Source organism: Perna viridis, chromosome 1 (genome assembly GCF_037379345.1).
Source record: "Perna viridis isolate PV_CMFRI_1.1 ecotype Kerala chromosome 1, ASM3737934v1, whole genome shotgun sequence".
In the NCBI taxonomy this organism is placed as follows: domain Eukaryota; kingdom Metazoa; phylum Mollusca; class Bivalvia; order Mytilida; family Mytilidae; genus Perna; species Perna viridis.
Genome location: NC_142445.1, coordinates 41,033,948 through 41,050,085, shown reverse-complemented (window position 1 = coordinate 41,050,085; position 16,138 = coordinate 41,033,948). Strand labels below are relative to the sequence as shown.

At 33.4% G+C, this 16,138-nt stretch overlaps 1 long non-coding RNA gene across 11 annotated transcripts; it reads left to right on the top strand.

The window, feature by feature from the left end:
• The first annotated feature begins 1,140 nt into the window (after positions 1 to 1,140).
• Positions 1,141 to 16,121, top strand: LOC148628780 (uncharacterized). 11 transcript variants are annotated; one of them, XR_015924465.1, is made up of 8 exons: positions 1,152 to 1,362; positions 3,389 to 3,507; positions 4,178 to 4,270; positions 8,640 to 8,712; positions 9,517 to 9,626; positions 11,978 to 12,077; positions 12,868 to 12,997; positions 14,450 to 16,121. It is a non-coding gene; the product is annotated as an uncharacterized LOC148628780 (long non-coding RNA). The 11 variants fall into 11 exon arrangements; XR_015924472.1 differs by lacking the exon at positions 4,178 to 4,270 and adding an exon at positions 2,466 to 2,524; XR_015924476.1 differs by lacking the exon at positions 9,517 to 9,626 and having other exon boundaries at positions 1,141 to 1,362.
• Positions 16,122 to 16,138: the final 17 nt, after the last annotated feature.

Sequence of the window (16,138 nt, the reverse complement as noted above, 5' to 3'; positions counted from 1 at the left end):
GATGCAAGTTTATTTTATACACTTGTTTTGCAGTACAGGTTGATGTGAAAAGTTCAGTCTTTGCACTATTTATAGGATAAACAACAGGTGCTCCCCCTTCAAACATATAAAATTCTTCAAAGATGCCATTTGATGATCTCATGGCTCTTCTATAGTTATTATGATGACAAGCAAAATTTGTTGCTGTCATTCTGGTACCTCTTATCACCAACGATTAAAAATTACATGATAAAGTTAGAAAGTGGATCTTCATTTCACTTAATTTAGAAAGTTTTGAACCTTTTTTCCATTTTTTTTGTATTTTTACTATTAAAAGGGTAGATTCTACCCTTAATAAATTTAGATTTCAACTTGTACATGCATAAAAGGAGTATTGCTTAAAGTGTTGGAAAACATAAGTGAGAATAATTTCTAAGATATTTTAACAAGAAATTTTCCATTTTTAATTTTTGATTTTTGCTTTCTGTGGAAATTTTTCAGCACTGGCCGCAAACTCGCACTCCAACCTAAAAAGGGAATATCTCGACTAAACTTTAACGGATTTTCACCTAACTTGGTTTCTGTACTTGTGTTAAGATGTGCTTTATAAATGCGAACTTGAGTACTGATTCTTAACCGCTTCATGTTTTGATAGGATACAAATGCGCAATTATTTGTTTACATTCTACCGGGAACTTTTTTACTCCAACATGGTACTGAGTACTGAATACAAGGTGGTACCTGATTGGTTGGATATGGCTTGAAATTTATTTTCATTTCAAAACTTACCCATTTATGATTGATTTTATTTTGGTAATAATTAATAATTTGTTATAGGGTTGAAATGATTTCTCATAAATGAAATCTAGGTGCTTCATTTTTTTCCAGTGTATTTTCAAGAGTCCATAACAACTGAAATTTCGATCAACTTTTGCCGCATGACCATATACTTTTTTTTTGTGCAAATAAAAAGTATGCTTTTCTAGTTTTAGGAACTGAAACCCATTTTCTGCTAATTTGTGTGGTTTTGTTGAAATTAATTTTCAAACTACATAGGTACCCTATGGAAAATGCATTACGAATAATTGTGCTCTTGTATCCTATTACAGTTTTCGATGGATGATGGGAATATTTTACACATATCATGTAACATAAACAAAATTCAGACACAGCTGACAGCTGCAAATAAGACAATGATTGCCTTTCCTATCTTGGAAAAGCTATGCTTTGATGTGGATAATACATTTGGAGTTATATTTTTTTCCCAGGCGAGGTAGGTTCTTGACAACAGCAACAGTGGAACAACGGAGATACACGTACCTGTACATACATCCATGTGTTTCCTGAAGTTTTTAAAAATCACATTCACTGTTTGAAATAAATGTAAGTAAAAAAAAATAGGAAAAGGCTTGAAAACTATCAGAAAAGATGAATTTATTTTTACAAAACGTAATCTTAACCTTATTATATAAATATTCATCCAATAACAGTAGAGGCTAAAAACCACTAATTCCACTTCCCATAGGCTTCTATGCTAATTTCACAATATTCAATGGCTTCTCTGGACTTTACCTTAACTTTAACCTGCAGAGGACTATATATCAGCATGATTCTACATATGCCAGCTCACAATCCTCTGAATGGCATGTGGGGTTAGCTGACTTGCAGTGCAGTACTGGTCACCGGAAGTGAAGTGTCTATAAATAGCATGGGAAATCCCAGTGTTTTCACAAGATAGGGGTATATTTAGAAATCATTATGGAGATTAGGCTTCACATCACAAGAAGCAAAATGCACCTATAAAATGTACAGAAATGTTTTTCCTTTCAGAAACTGTTTAAATTTTTTAAATGAGATGAGAACTTTTTTCACAGCACTATGAGGAACAGGGGTAATTTCTGCGTAGAACTATTTTTGCGTACGTTCCAAATGCTCATTGGTTGAATTGGTGGTCTGTAACCTAAATAGAGCAGTCTACATATGAAGATACATGTATATATATTAAATTAAACCTTGTTCAGACACATATTATGTGACAGGATAAATAGTAGTTATGCAAGGGAGAGTGTACATTTGTATTACTTGTACAGGGCACAATGACCAGTTTAGTTTATTTACATATATGTACAAATGTGTATTAATTCCTACATGTATCAATGAAAAATCATGTGGAGTAGATGTAAGATAGAAATAATGTCAATTGTTAATAAATAGACCAAGAATTAGTTTGCAATTCTAACTATTGCTTGTCTTCTCTGTTTGTCCAAACTTTAAAAGTTTTGGAGAATTTTATTATCCAACATAAAATGTATAGAAATGCCCATCATTTACAACTGGTAGTTACGATTTGGAAATTCCTACAGCCGATCACTAGGAAATCACAGCCATGCATTACTAATTTTAGTATGGGGCATTAATAGTTTTTCTTACCTTTAATAAGTGACAACTTTAAGTAAGAGTGATCTAATTCAATTACATGTAATTAGATTAGGAGATTTAAAGTTGTTGAAAGATGGTACTGGAACTGAGTATATTGAATTATTAGGTATGTTTAATCTTGTACTAGAGATTAATTATTATTTTCTTTTTTTTTTTGGGGGGGGGTGATTATTAGAAACAACACCATCATGATTTATTTTCATAAATATTTGATTCATCGAGATACAGACTTATTTCAAATTAAGGTGAAATCATATGTTTCAGTAATAGATATAAAGTTGGTTAAAAAAAGTATCAATGCAAAGCTTTTTCCATATTGGCCCTGTAATATGCCCTTTTTATTAATAGCCTCGGATGGCTGTAATGGCCATTATTAATACCTCGGGCATGTAACAGGGCCAATACAGAAAAAGCCATACATTAATACTATATTAACATGATGCCCTTATTGTTTGCCTTGTGCAGTCAAATATGGTAAGATGCCCTTATTGTTTGCCTTGTGCAGTCAAATATGGTAAATACATGTAGATTTGTGATATTAAATATCTGAAATCTACACATTTCATCTTCAGTGCTCTTAGTAATAACACAAATTGTATGTCTTTAAATGACATGAAATGTAAATACTTAATATGAGTTTGAATTAAAAAAAAATATGATAATATCTTGAAAACTATAATAGATAGAATGAAACTTTTGATTGACGAAATGATCCTCATGATATGCCCTAACAAAGTCTTCATGGAGTCATACTTGTCCAACACCATTTTGTTACAGTTATTGCCTTTGAAAGCAAAAATTTAAACAGATGAGGGATTTTGGCTCCTGGGAGCCTCTTGTTTATATGTTCCAGGCTCATCCAGTATTGAGTCATAAGTTGTAAAATCCTGATTGTAGAAACAATTCTTAACTTTTTCATTTTTTGTGTCTTTTGTTTATCATATTCATATTTCTCATTTTGTCTTTTCAGCTTGGTGACTGGATACAAATTTGTCGGAAGTGGCAAGATTCCCCTGGTCCATGATTAATCCTGCTTGCACTTGTAGTCAGACAGTAGTTTGAATTAATAGGAGCAGAACAGATCCTCAGGTGAGTGGATTCTTTTGGATCTGACTTTCCATAGCCTCGGTTTACAGCCTCACACTTAAGTGTTACTGTCCCAAAACGAGTCTTAACGAAGTTTGTCCGACCAAATCTAATGTTGATTATATTACACCCAAGTCTCTTATCATCCTCTGTCATGTACAAGCATTTTGCTTCCACATCTGGCATAAAGTCTTTGCCCCAGTGATCTTGCTCAGTACCTTTACATACATAGGAGTATGATTTGTACTTTTCTAAACAATGTCTTGTATAACACGCAATGATACTATCTGTTGCATAGCTAAATCTGTTTACAAGTTTGTTCATATCTCTTGCAAACTCCCTAAGACTAAGAGCGAAGTTGAACCCTTTGTGCAGCTGTTGCTTAAGTCAAAAGCAAATCGTTTTTTTTTTTAGCATTGTGCAATCTGTTTTAGTTACAAACTGTAGCATCATTTCATTAAATTTAGCATTGTCACAGTCTCGCATTTGTGATTTGGCTAAGTATCTGGTGTCGCGACGGTTCTCAGGTATGATAACTAAATTTTCTTCTTGTTTCCGGCTAAATCCTCTGAATGTATGACTATCACCATCTGTTGTTAATTGTCCAAATATAAATGGTCATTTAGCATATCACCCGGTATTTCAAAATACCTCTCTTCATTGCCTATTGTAGCACTCCATTTCATGTTGGCTGAACAGTTACCAGGATAGCCTGGGCACTCTGGATCTCGTCCAAGTGATCTTAGATTGCTTGCTGTCTTACAAAGTATGTTTGCATCATGAAACTATAAGTTTCTTCTTTACTGTTACATTTCTGCTAGTGAGCTTCTAGCTTGGGTAGAAGGCTGAAACTGTGTTGTTCTATGGTGACAAGAATTTTTTTGTATTGTGTGTCAGTTTCAGCTAGTATAGGTGTGTTTTCTGGGAACCCATATCTTCAAAGTGCCATTTTTAGCTCGCCTGGCCAAAGGCCATATGTGCTATTGCCATCACTTGGAGTCCGTCGTACTTGTCCGTCGTCGTTAAACAATTTTTCAAAACTCTTCTCCTCTCACACTACTTGACCAATTGGTACCAAACTTTGTATGAATATTCTTTGGGGTATCCTGCATAGAACTGAAGTGGGGATTTTTGATCCATCAAAAAAAAAGGCCTCCGTTACTAAAAATAGAACATAGGGGTCAGACAGTAGTTTTTTGCATATATCTCCAAAACTGTAGGTTTAGCTGATTTAAAAAATTTTCATTTTCATATGATAAGCCATGTTGGAGTTATTGCTCTTTTTCAATGTTTTTTCCTATTTTTAATGTTATTTCTTTAAAAAATCTTCTCCTTTGACACTGCTTGACCAATTGGTACCCAACTTCTAATGAGTGTTCTTTGGGGTATCCTGCATAGAACTGATGTGGGGATTTTTGATCCATAAAAAAAATGGTCCACGTTAATGAAAATAGAACAAAGGGGTTAGACAGTAGTTTTTCACATATATCTCCAAAACCATTAGGTTTAGCCAAATTCTTTCAAAATATGATACGATCCTTATTTGTAGGACTACAAAAGTCTTCAGGCATAAGAGTTGTTAGATGCCTCCTTATAAGAGTTATTGCCCTTGACAGGGGAAAATGACAGGTTTTTATTTTTTCAGTTTTCAGCCAATGTCTTGAAAACTATGATAGATTTTAACTTTCATTTGCTGAAATGATACTTATGATAAGTCCTATCAAAGTTTTCTTGAGTCAAAATTGTTGGGGAATTTCTTGTTTAATTTATTGCCCTTGAAAGGCAAAATTTAACCAGGTGAGCGATTCAGGCTCCTAGGAGCCTCTGGTTTTCAGTGACTTGGCCACTGTTGACCCTGATTTGATCAGACTACACACAGTCTGATGATAGAGTTGCCAGTGCCCTTGTTGACTTTATGGATTGGCGTATGGATTCAACTGGAAAAATTCCTCGCATAGTTTATATTTGCTGGTACAGTACTTCTAATAGCGTGATTAAGGGGCTCAACTTATATGTAGCAAGCATCACTTTATCTAGGCGGTAGTTTATAATTTGTTGTAAAACATGTTTGGACTTCTCATTTGATTCAATTTCAAAATTTCCCTGCTTTAAGTAAGCATTTTTTTCAATCCAAGTCTTAGATTTCTTAATTTTTGAACATGCAAATAAATAAAGTTAACATTTTGAATGGTTACCACAGGAACAGTTCACTATGATACTATGGCATCAGTAACATATGATAGTTTTGATAGAGCCCCATCTGGAATTTTGTAGTGTCATGTATTCTGCTTGTCACCTTGCTGCTATGTCAGAAGCAAACAGCCCATGGAGGTGTTTTTTTTGGGGGGTTTTCAAGCGAGCTGGCATTATATCACACACACTTGACAGATTTGTCACATACTTCCTATGGTTGGCTGACATGGGTCTTTTGTTGAGGTAATGTACTGGTTCAGTTGAAGTAAGACCTTTGTTGACCGTGCTTTCTGCAGCATTATATACACTACTGTCTGGATCTGTGGTTACTTCATTAAGCTCAAACCCATCTGGCAGTTCTTGCCCAGGCTTGTTCATTTCCAATACTGTCTTGCATGTTAATTTAGTTTTTAGCTCACTTGGCCAAAGGCCATGTGAGCTTTTGCCATCACTTGGCGTCCGTCGTCCGTCCGTCCGTCGTCCGTCGTCCGCCCGTCGTCCGTCCGTAAACTTTTACATTTCAATCTTCTTCTCTGAAACCACAGGGCCAAATAAAACCAAACTTGACACAAATGTTCACTGGTATGAGGGGATGAAAGTTTGTGATTTTGGTGCCGATCGGAAATTCAAGATGGCCGCCACCGAGGATCTTAGTTTAAGATTGGACCCTATGGGAGAAACATGTAAAAATCTTCTTCTCGGAAACCACTTGACCAAATTAAATAAAACTTGACACAAATGTTCACTGATATGAGCGAATGAAAGTTTGTGATTTTGGTGCCAATCGGAAATTCAAAATGGCCGCCACCGAGGATCTTAGTTTAACATTGGACCCTATGGGAAAAACATGTAAACATCTTCTTCTCGGAAACCACTTGACCAAATTAAACAAAACTTGACACATTAAATGTTCACTGATATGAGGGGATGAAAGTTTGTGATTTTGGTGGCGATCAGAAATTCAAGATGGCCGCCACCGAGGATCTTAGTTTAACATTGGACCCTATGGGAAAAACATGTAAAAATCTTTTTCTCGGAAACCGCTTGACCAAATTAAACAAAACTTGACACAAATGTTCACTTTTATGAAGGGATGTAAGTTTGTGATTTTGGTGCCAATCGGAAATTCAAAATGGCCGCCACTGAGGATCTTACTTTAACATTGGACCCTATGAGAAAAACATGTAAAAATCTTTTTCTCGGAAATCGCTTGACCAAATGAAACAAAACTGGAAACAAATGATCGTTGGCATGAGGAGATGAAAGCTTGTGATTATTTTGCCATTCAAAATGGCTGCCACTGTGGATCTTAACTTAACCAAAGTTTCCGCTCGAGAAAATATACATCTAGAGGTCGCCACATGATCTTCAACAAGTGGGAAATTTCCTCCATGTAGCAAGCTCTAAATTGCCCCAATAAAAACAAAGTGGATAAATCAGTGAACACAATACTGAGGGGGGGCTGGAGGGGGTCTGATCCTGGAATCCCGACTTTATTTTTACTAAATCCCGAAATCCCGAACAACAAAGAAACTTAAAAACTGCTAAAATCCCGATTCCCAGTGGATTTATTTCCCGAAATCCCGGGCTTAATTCTCAGAAATCCAGAAATCCTGAGCTTAAAAACCTCTGATCCCAGCATCCCGAAAAAGGTCCGGCCCTTCCTCAATACTATATCAGTTTATCATTTATGGTAAGAAACTAAAATGTTTTAAAAAAAGACAACTACATGCCAGTGACTATATTTCCTGCCTTGGGACAGGCGCAAACAATATGCAGTGGGGTTAAACTAGTTTTGTTGGATCCAAACCCTCCCCCTCTATACGGTCAAAGGCTAAAATAAATACAAAGTTAGACACACAGTAAAAATCAACCTGAAATACATCCAATTCATTAGAAAAGTACCTCAACAAATATTAACAATAACATAGAAGACAAACAAATGAGGTATAAACAATGAATGCTCGCAGTTACTGAAAGCAAGCTCAGGACACAAATAAGGATGACAAATCTTCAAGCCTCCCAACACAAAAAATATCAGTTACAAAACTTCCAAAGGATTTAGAACTGCAACATCATAGACTATGTTGGTCTAGCAAGAAGTTGTGCAATGACTAAAATGCTAAAATATGAATGATTAAGTTATAATGTAATGATCTAATAAGAGTATCAATATTTTTTCCTACAAAGACAAGATTTAATGATCTGACAACAATGTCGAATTTATATCCTTTATGAATCAGTCTATTTAAATAATTCTTAAGATTTGATGGACATTGTTTGCATTTATGTGCCTTGTAAACTATATTTCCATACAAAACTGGATGTGAAATGCCTAGTTTAATAAGATTAGTTTTTTAGCAAAGTAATCATGTTGGAGGCTAAGAAACGTTGTGTTTTGCAGAAATTTCATGGATTCCGCAAAACAATGGCAATTTCTGCATTTTTAAAGGCCTGGTTCTGGATTTTAGTATGTTGGGGTTGCAAACTATGCATTATGTCCCCTTTCCAACCTGTCCCATGCAATAATTCCTGTTTACCAATGCTTTAAATTGCAAGAAAATCTTCATCTAAGGAAAATTCCTTGTAAATTTACGCAAAATTATATGAAATATTTAGCAAGTAATTAAACCAGATGAGCGATACAGGCTCACGTGAGCCTCTGGTTTACTGTATGCTTTTTCTTTTTTATGAGCACAGCTTTGATTTTTGATTTGTGGCTACAACATAATGTTTGAATGTTTCATTGTCAGTTACAGAGAAGTTAGACTGTGTTGCTAGTTGGAATGGCGTTTTTCCAATACCTTAATATATTCTGCTGATATAGATTCCATCGGCCTGGACATTTTTTGTCTTAGGATCCTAGCCATGTAGTCTTTTCACCCTTTTTACCTTTTCTCTCTGCATTTTCATGTCTTCATTTTTCTTTTCTGTTATTTTAGCCACTTAATTTGATCTATACTGCATACCTGATACAGATGGAGGGGGGATATTTGATGCCATACAAACTTGATGGTAACTTGATGTACCTATTGGTGTGTGTTGAAGACCCACTTGCCTGCCTATATTTACATGTATTTTGGCTGCACGACGACCGTGCTTGTTGCTTTCAACGTTTTCGTACAAGTTAAAGGTTTTTGATTTGTATTTGCACTTAGTACACTTTGCCACTTCTGTTCAAGCTGAATCCCATTTCTGTTCTTTCAATAAATCCTGTCTAAGTAACCTTTTTACTTCGGTGACATTTGTATGTGCTCCCTAAATACTTTATTCTACATGTCACTATTTGTTCCTATTGTTACAGTTCTATTTGTCTTTCTTTCAGATCTGTAGGCACAAATAAAAGTTTTTACTATAAATTTCCTTCTAATTCAATTTTAGAAAGGATTTATTTTTCATATAATCAATCAGTTGAAAAATGGTCTATTTAATTACCTCCCTTGTTTTCATTATTTTTTTTATCATGCACCATTTACATCATATGCTCATATTTCTGTTTTCCATATCTACTTTTTATAGTAATTTCATAACTGTATTTCTTGACAGTGAATAAAAATAAAAGTTTTATGTAGGTTTCTCTTGTTTTTAAGGATTTCAAAAAAAAAATGGGGGGGGGGCTATTTTCATGTGTTCTACCATAGACATTTGAAAAACTCCAAAACTCTCTATTTTACATGTATTGAAAAACTTTCTTTTTTTACATGTATAAATATGGCTTTCATATATCAAAGTACTTCTGAATAACTTATTTAGTTAGATTAATGTAAAGATTTGTCTTGTGCAGTCTTAATTTTATTCTCAGCACATTTTCCACTTCAGTCTTAGCTGCCTGATTTGTACACAGCAACTGCACAGATGTCATGGAGACTGGAATTTCTGTTGAATGTTCGCTTGTTGGAGATTTAGTCACAAGATCATATTCATCCAGTGTTAGTTTCACAAAATTAGTCACTTGTATTTCATATACTTCAGAATTTGTATGTGTAAGCCCTTTATTGTGGGGTGTGTTTCCATTCCTAAACTTGTATTTTTTCAAGTGAACAGCATAGTGTCCCTTTTTTAAAATTTTGTCATGAAATTACATTGTAAAATTCTAGAAACAATATTTGATTATCATTACCAGATATTCTTGTGCCTTTTTTTTTGGTTAAGAGGTTTTCTTCAAGAAATCAACAGAATTTTTTTTAAATTGAAAAGTCAGGGGTTGAAAATTCCTAAAGCCCGATGCCCAGGACTAAAAAAAATGCACCTCGGGACTTGTCGTTTTTCAATGAAATAAGTCTGTCGGGCATGGCAGATCTAAAAAAAATAGAACTAATTTTTGAAAGATTTCGTTGTCATTATTTGGACCATGTTTCTTGATCTATTCCCTGACCTATAAATAGTAATAACTTTATTTTTAGAATGGGTATTTACTAGATCGATCTATTGATTAGTCATTCGCAAGTCTGAATCACACCTGCGCTTGATCAGACACATTTTTTGACATGCTACAAATTTTATTAATCAAGCGCTGGAATGATAAAGATCAAATTTTGTTGATAATTTTTTGAGGATAAGATCGTTGCTCAATTATAATTTCACGGTTAAAAAAAATGCAGAAATGGAAAGCTGATGACAAGGCATCAGATGTGGAGATGGAATCAATTGACACTGTGTCTTCTTCCCTGCAAACCTAGAATTATACATAAGAATATCAGATAACAAAATTGCATTTATATTGATCGGGACTTGACATAACATTGTTCCGGCTTAGTGTACAAAAGATGAAAAAGTCCGGGGCTCGGGTCTTCCCAAAAAAATGTTCAACCCCTGAAAGTTTTGCTGAATAATATAAAATTTACTCTGGCCACAAGTGGAGGCAAGATACTAAATAAAGCATAATATTTGGTCTTTGAATATAAAAATGAGTAATTTACTGAAAAATATTTAGGTTTGATGGAATTTGTTCCCTTATAGGTATAAAACCACTAAATATTCATGAGATCAACAAGCACTGCCCATTTTGGGGAGAAAAATTTGAGGTAAGGAAATGAGTGCCAGAACTTAGACCATTGAATAACACTGCTTGGTTTGAATTTTTTTCTTACAGTACTTTCATTTTTCTAGTAATTTTTATTTTTTTTTTCAAGAACTGAAATATTTTTTTTCACCAAAGATCTAAAGAATAGGGATGTCCTGTATAGAAACACAGTGCTGAAATACATTGTTTACAAACAAGCCATGTGAATTGCCAAAAAGTTCTGCATGACCATATAGTTTGACGGCGGCATAAGATGAAACTATATATCTTTTTATCTAAACAATATATGAAAAATCCAGGTTTTGAATGGTAAAAAAATATGGGTGTTGATTTTGTGATGGCTAAGCATAGAAAGTAATGGGAGTTTTTTTCCAGGATTTATACCTATAAAGGAGAATGTTTGGTAAGGACCCTTTTTTGCCTCTTAATTTGGGCTTTTTTGAAAATTTGATTATCTGATTTCTAAGTAATAGCAGTATAGTAAAATGGTGGCAAACACTGAATTTAAGATGTTTTTGACAAGATTTATGATTTTATTCCAGAAATAACAGTGTGCATTTATGAGACTTTTACAAAAACCTTGAACATTTCTGCAATTTTTACGGTGATTTTTGTGTGGAGCGGAAGTTGCCACACATCTGTTGACTCAAGATATTTTTACACGAGTTGTAACTGACAATTATACACAAAATATATGAAGCAAGAGATTCAACATGCATGTGGCCATTGTTCAAAGAGTAATAAACTACACAAAATTTGGTGTTTTCCAGCCTTTTTAACAGATTTTTCCAATCTCGGTCAAGTTTGAAGGGCTTATATGTTCAAATTATTACCATAAACCAATCAAATCAACTATAGAACACATTAAAGAGCTTGAGAAACAATATTAGAGTTTCTTCATGTAGACTTTGTTTTTGAGGCCAAATTTTGCCCTTAACAAACCAACTTCTTTGTCGGCTACAACCTTATTTCCCATGGAAGTTATAAAAAAAACTTGTAAGGTATTTCAAAACATATCACATTTACTCAAGATTTTTTTTAAAAATTTATCGCAAACTTTGCCTGTAGTAATAGGTACAAGTATTGTATTGATATTCTTGAGTGGGTCTACGTCAAAACATGGAGGCTAATAAAATAGTCAGAGTTCCTTTTATGTTTTTTTTTTTTTTTAAACAGCTGCATGTAATTTTTAACTTGAATTTTGGCCATATTTAAAGATGTATCCAAGTAGATAAAATGTGTGATTTTTATATACAGATTCAAAGACAGGAAAGAGGAGGTATGTCCAGTTGATAAGGAGTACTGCAGCACAACACCACCAAAGTGAAAGTAGAAAACATGTGCTTTTGACTTTAAGGTTTGACAGTTTCCCAATCTTTGTGGATTGGTCTAGGTTTTTTAAGTTAAAATCAAATTTCTTGAAACATTCTATATGCATGAAAGTTGTACATGTATCATAATTCAAGATATTGATCATTACAATATAATTACAAATTAACATATCAATGATATAATTGATACACACATTTTATATAACATCATAAGCAACATAAAATTATGGATAAAATAATAATAAATCATCATGGATACGAGACTAACTAATTACCTCACTTATGTTACATTCCTTATGCATTTCTTCCTCTCTGATAATTTCAATAGAAGAATTTGTTTTTTCCTACCTACTGACCTAAGCTTTAAATCATTGGGTTGAGAAACAGCAAACAAACATATTTTTGTGTTTGGGCTGATATAGAATTTTTCTGTGTATGTGTGCACACTTACATTTGAAAGTAAAAATCACTCACCTAATGCATTTTTGCTATTCTTAATTGATATTTTTTCTAAAAATAATATATATTTTTGAGGATTTTGGTCACTTAATATCAAATTTATTCATGTTTGCCATGTTGTAGAACAATTTTAATGCAAATTTCTATTATGACGAATATTGTAGTTGTTGACAGGTCTGGAATATCTTCTTTTATCATACTTTAGTGATATTTCTTGCAGTAAACCATAAATTGTTCATGATTCAGTCTGAGGCCTAATTTGCATAGCATAATGCATAGAATTTCAAGTATTGTGGTATAATTTTGGCAAATTGTGTTTTATTTCATGTATTAAAAGTAATTATCTGTTTTTTATAGGATCAAGCAATCAATGATAGATGTCAGTTGCCAGGTTGTTTAGGTTAAACTGAACAACTGTGCCCTGCAGCAGCACCATAGGTTTATGTATTTGGAAACTGTTTGAAAATAACATTCTTAAGAGATTTTTGTAAGCATTTTTATTTGTTAGCATATAAAGCACAATCAAATTGTGTAGTTAAAATGTTGATTTTCTACTTTTCCAGAAAAAAGAACTGCATTTTAGTAAAAAATGTGTTTTTCATTGCTTAATTTACCTAGTAGGTTAGAAAGCAAGAGATGAATAAAATAAGTAAATTTTACAGTTTTGTTTATGTATTGGGGATATGTTTTTTATAAGAAATACACTTCTTTATCAAACTAATGATGAGAGAGTTCAAGGATTATAGTGGAAACTAAAAGAATGTAATTCAGAGACAAAGACAGGCATGGATAACTGACACACAACCAAGAATAAAAAATCACTGAAATATTATACAGCAGTCCCCCTTTCTAGGGCCCCTCATTTGAAAGACCACTCCTTTCTCCTGGCCATATTTCTCTTGCATTAACTCTTTTATATACTAATTAACCCCTTTTTGAAGGCCACCTTTTTTCGGTCAAAAATATCCTTTGTCCTCTCAAAAACAACCATGCTGTTGTTTATTGACAACTTTGATAACAATGATAAACCAGAAGTTTGAGACCGGATGTTCAATAGTTTGACCTGAAAGGTTAAAGTTACACTTCTGTGATTGCACAATTGGTAAACAAAGATGACATCTGTTAAAAAAAAATGAAAGTGTTGACACTCGAAAACAAAGTTAGTCATTAAATTAACTGAAAAGGGTCACAGTTTGAGGAAGCTGGCGGCAGATTTTAAGGTGTGTAAAATGCAAATTCAAAATATTATTTGGAAAAAGGAGAACATTTTGATTATGAAAACAGTCTGACATCAGTTCATTTTTCAAAGTAAATCTGATACAATGTACACGTTCAAGTTCTTTTAATGAATGCATCTTATTTTTAAATACATTGTTATATTTTAATGTGTCATACTTGCATTTTAAACAGATAATAAAAGGCATTTTAATATTCATAAAACATGTAACAGACATTATCTGGATTATACATAAAGGTCCTACAAAAGAAAAGCAAATCTGTTACATAAGGAACATTTTGTATATATTTTCAGCCATTTTGATTTTCAGATCAATTCCTTTATAGAGACCACCCCTTTTGTAAAGCCTCTTTTATGTTGCAAATGGGTTGTTCTCTCGAGAGTGGGACTACTGTACATGCAAGGTAAAACAGAAGTAAATAAGCATCTAAGACTCCACAAAAACTGGAAGCATAACCATAGTGCACTGATATGGTAAGCATCCTCTGTTTTTCTAGCAACACCCGCTCAGTTGCTCATAAAAAGTCAATTCAGGGAAGAAGAAAAAAGAAAGAAAAACTATTGGCATTTTGTACAAATAAGTATTCATTGTGCAGATGGATTCACTACAAGTTCATGACAGCCATAAGTAATATGGTTTTATTTTGTTCAGTTTTCATTATTTATGGATTGAACTGCATTGAATTTATTTCTTTTTTTCAGGAGGGAAAAAAGCTGTCTTCCTTGATGTGTTCAGTGATTGTAATATTCCCAGACAAGGGTCAAACTATAGTATTAGACCTTTGTAAATATTTATTTGTGTCATAAAATGGATGTATTTTTTGAAAAAAAAAACACTTTTCCTATTTGTTCACCCAGGGGAATGGAGGAAAAATAGCATTTATTTTCCGGCATTAGGTTGATCAGTCACGTACCCTGTTCAAATGAAAGGAAGAAGAACTTTGGAATAACAGATTGGTATACTGACACAGTTTGTAATGAGCATTTTTCTCTCAGATTTTTAAGGATAGAAGTTTAAAAAAAATAGGTTTATTTTATTTTAGAAAATACATAGAATATGAAATTTTGATAGATTGCATATTACAAATGAGTGTGGAAAAAAAAAACTGCTGAACTTCTGGTACCTTTAAACTTCTGTATGAATGGCGATTCATGTCACAATAAGGATATTTCTATAACGATGCTTTTTAGCTCACTTGGGGTCCGTCGTCGTCGTGGACAAATTTTAAAATACCTTCTCCTCTGAAACTACTAAACTGACAGGTTTTAAACTTTGCATGATTATTCCTTAGGGTGTTTTGCACAAAATGATCGTTGGGATTTTTGATCATTGAAAAAACATGGCTGCTGTTACTGAAAATAGAACATAGGGGTCAGATTGCAGTTTTTTGCAAACAACTCAAAAATCGTTGCCTTTAGCAAATATCTGGCACAAATAAAATTGTTCAGCATCATGAGATGGACCTATGCCAAAATTTTCAAAATGATTGGTCAACTGATGTAGGAGTTACAGCCCCGGAAACAGATTTTTTTTTGGATTTTTTGCATGTGCAACTTTGAAAATCTATTCAAAATCTATTGGACAGAATTCAATGAAATTTGGCATTTATGTTTCTTAGGGTATTCCACACAAAATGGTTGTTGGAATTGTTGATTCATGAAAAAACATTGCCGCCGTTACTAAAAATAGAACATAGGTTCAGATGGCAATTTTTTGCAAATAACTCAAAAATCGTTGCCTTTAGCAAATTTCTGTCTTGGTAATATTGTTTAGCATTATGAGACAGACCTATGACCAAAATTTTCAAAACGATTGGTCATACGGCCCCTGAAACAGTTTTTTTTTATATTTTCGCATATGCAACTTTGAAAATCTGCTTCTCAAAATCCATTTTACAGAATTCAATGAAAGTTGGCATACATGTTCCTTAGGGTATCCCACACAAATTGACTGTTGGGATTAAGACAGGTTTTTGAAAAAAAAAGTAAAAATTGTTGCCTTTAGCAAAATTCTGGTTCAGGTCATGAAAATGCTATGAAAAGCATTTCCTGCATTTGACAATTTAGTTGATTTTAACTTAGCCTGTCTCATTCCTCAAGTTTTTCAAATAAGGAAATGGTTAACCAGGTGAGCGATTCAGGCTCTCTTGAGCCTCTAGTTTCTTTTGTGATAGTTTTAACTACTTACTTGAATTAACATTAAATTAATTGGTAGTAGCATTTGTTTAAAGTATTACAACACTTTGAGGGAATGGGGTTATTTATATAATTTAAAGTATGTTTCTCGCAAGTATCATGATACTTGATAATTGTGTAATGATAATTGTTGAAAGTATTTGTATTCCACTTATTTTAAATAAATTGAAAAAATATATGTTGCCTTTCCCTTAT